Raw genomic sequence first — 3,816 nt, forward strand, 5'->3', positions numbered from 1 at the left:
CCATCCCAACGATTGTAGCAATTCTAGGGTTTTGTCTAGAATAGATGTTTCCTCAAAAGAGACTAGGAGAATGCCGTTAGTCACCAGTCATCCAGATATGGGACTATACAAATGCCCTGGGACCTCAGAACCGCCATTACTGAAGCCACAATCTTTGTAAATGCCCTGGAGGAAGATGAGATCTCAAAGGGGTGAGCTGTAAATTGAAGGTGCTTTATCTTTCCCTGTATGGGAAATGCTACTCTTAGATACTTCTGATGAGAAAAGAACTACATTGGAAGCAATTGGTTTTTAATGGCATAATGACTTTGCTCATTACTGATATATGCAGTAATACTTTTATGTGTTCCATATGCTTTTTAAACACTTGCAGTTGTTCTATGAGCAACTACCTGTTCAACCTGTATACGTGTTTACCACTGACCATGTCTATTGGATACTGCTATAAAAGGATCTCTCCTCCACTTTTTTGTTTCTAAAAGGCTGTAGCATGATTCACTGAAAAAACACGTGTACAGTAGCCCTATAACACAAACGTGGCCTTCAGTGATATATCTTTTCATGATTAGAATACATTTTTAGCCTAATGCAATCTGACTATTGGGACATATGGGATAGTAAAATATTTTTTTTTATTTCCAAAAATAAAATTTTTTTGAAAAGAGTTAATAAACACTACTGAATGTTGCAGGACAAATATGTGACAGTAGAACAGCGTGTCTTTATGCAGAAGGTACATTTAGGCTACCTAGTAGTGGCCCCTCTATATTTGTGCTACTTTCAAATTGTGCAGGTCAGAGGGCAGATGGATGGACATACACACACACAAATTGCTAAACCCCATACCTAATCCATCGGTCCTTTGCAGAATGGAGTGCAAATTGGGACAAAATTTTAAAAGTACACCACCACCAAAGAACTTTATCTGTGCATGTGGTTCAAATGCATTCACCACGAAAACACTATTTTTCAGTTCAGTGGTTTTCACAAATAATTGATACATTATTTGATACATTTCTTATCTTTGGCCCTACTTAATATAATCCCTGAGATTCATTATAGGGAGCTGTTATAATGATACAATTGTTGCTAATATTCCTGCTGAGAAATGTAGCAACTTGTAAAAATTCAGCATCTGGATTACTGAGCTGGCAGACAGAAACAACGTAGACATCAAACTTTATTTTAGATAAAGATCATAAATAAAACTTAGAAAGCAACTGAAAAAGAAATCTTTATTTCTAGTGTACTATCTGAAATGACTGAACTGAAAAAAGCATGAGTAACCCTCCCATCTCTTTCTGCATTGAGTAAGGCTAGGACTAGAGACTTTGGTGGATTTCGGCTCAAAATGTAGACTTGTGGTTCTTCACCTTTTGTTCGAGTTTTGAGAGGATTAAATGTTTCTGTTAACACTTATGTCTGTGTCCTTCAAACATCACACAATTTCTGAATGCTTGCAAAAGCTAGTTGGTTTAACTGAAACCTGACCAGTATAATAGTTACACATACTATCTGTATGTTGAAGTTAATTTGAAGGGAATTAAATGGCACACATTTCTACTGGCAGGCAAGTAACATAAAGGGGGGAATTCACAAAAGTGTCGGGAACGAAAAAATGTCTTTAAAATGTCGTAGAAAGTGTCGTAGCAACAGCCGACAAATTCACAGAGCATTTCTCCGCCAATTTTCCGACATGTGCGACACTTTTGAATTAGTGTCGTTAAAAGTGGGCGTGGTTTTTTCGGCGCCACTTTTCCCGACATTTTTATGAATTACTCGTAAACTCATTTTTTTTACCGACAATTTTTCAGACACTTTAGGCTCTCCAAAATTAAAATGTCAGACAAATTGTCGTTTAAAAAGTCTTGGTAAATGTCGTTTGTACGATGAAAAGATATACGTCATTTTAGAAAATTGTCAGACTTACGAGACATTCAGAGATGGTAACATCTGCCTTTGTGAATTTGCCGTTCATACGACATTTTATAAATTTGTCGACCACCACTTCTGGATTACTTATTTTACCAACACTTTTGTGAATTCCCCCCATAGAGTGGACTTCCATGATCCAAAGTTACCTACCAATTACACTGTTCTAACAGACTGGAAACAGGAACAGGCTTTTTTTTTTATCATTGCTTCCTAGAAGGGTGTGCAGTAGCCGGTTTCTTTTGGGCAATGACACAGGCTGCTATTTTGGGAGATAAGTCGCCCAGCGACAAATCAATTCTTCTTCGGGCAACTAATCTCCCCAAACTGCCTTCCCACTGGTTAGAATGTAAATCGGTTCGGCTTTCCGAAGTTTTCTCATGAGGCAACTTCGGAAAACGAAGTGTTCCGAGTGCCATCCTGCCACGACTTACATTCTAGCTGTCAGGAAGGCAGGGTCTCTGCCCTTAAAGCCCAAATCCATTATCCTACTTGAATAGATAGCCCCCACAATCAAGGCTCCTCCAGAAGTAGCAAAGAAACTGATAATTTGTTTGTAAGATTGGGCTGGTAGCTTCCAGAATAAAGTTATTAAACTATAGTTTAGTGTTAATGTTTTAGTGTCAAATATAAATCACTATTACAACTACACAATGTGTGGGAGATTCTCGGTTTATAGGTATAGGAATTGCCTCTTCTTCAGGCAACTAATCTCCCGAACTGCCTTCCCACCGGCTAGAATGTAAATAGATTTGGCTTTCTGAAGTCGCCCAAAGTTTCCTCGTGAGGCAACTTCGGAAAATGAAGTGTTCCAAGTGCCATCCCACCGCGATTTACATTCTAGCCGTCAGGAAGGCAGTTCGGGGAGATTAGCCGCCCGAAGAAGCGATTTGCCGCTGGGTGACTAGTCTCCTGAAATAGCAGCGTGTCTCTACCCTTAAAGCTCAAATACATTATGCTACTTGAATAGATTACCCCCACAATCAAGTCTCTTCCATAAGTAGCAAAGAAACTGATAATTTATTTGTAAGATTGGGCTGGTAGCTTACAGAAAAAAAGTTTAAAACAAACTATAGTTTACGGTTAATCTTTTAATCTCAAATATAAATCACTATTACAACTACAAAATGCTTGGGAGATTCTCTGTTTATAGGTTTTATTAATTTTCTTTTAAATACCTTAATGCCGGAGCTGTAGCACAAATAAATTGGAACAATCTGACATCAACAGATTAACAGAAAGTGACACTGCAAATTCAAAGGGACTCGTTACCCCAAGCAATAATAACGAATGATATGCAATCATGTTAGTCAAGAAAAAACTTTACATATACTATATAAATGGGCAGATTTATCAAAGGTTGAATTTCAGATGTATATTAATTTGTTTTTACTCTAATAAATGCGAATATTCTCACAACTCAAATGGGAGGTTAAAAAAAAAAATTAACATCTAATATTCAATCAAATAGTCCCGACCCAAAAATTTGAATTCAAATTGAGTTTTCCCCCAGAAAAAAATGTCAGGAAGGCAATTAACATATTAAAAATGATTCAACGGACCTCTGCCATTGACTTGTAAAGGTTTTTATAATATTCGAATTAGGACTGTTTCCATGGCAGAGGTGTGATAAATCTCACATTGGAATTGGGGGGTTAATAAGAGTGTGTGTGAATTGACAAAAAAAATTTAAAATTCTAATTTACTAGTCAATCCTTGATAAATCTGCCCCAAAATGTTTAAAAATCTTGTTTCCTTCTTTTGTTATCTGCAAGCTTTGCATCTTTCAAATGGGTTAAAAAAAAATAAAAAAATAAAAAGATTTTGTCTGTGGTATTGTTTGAACTTGCACGACTGCAACAGAAGTTCAGATGAATACAGTAA

The sequence above is a fragment of the Xenopus laevis genome, chromosome 5L, assembly GCF_017654675.1.
Source record: "Xenopus laevis strain J_2021 chromosome 5L, Xenopus_laevis_v10.1, whole genome shotgun sequence".
NCBI classification, from domain to species: Eukaryota; Metazoa; Chordata; class Amphibia; order Anura; family Pipidae; genus Xenopus; species Xenopus laevis.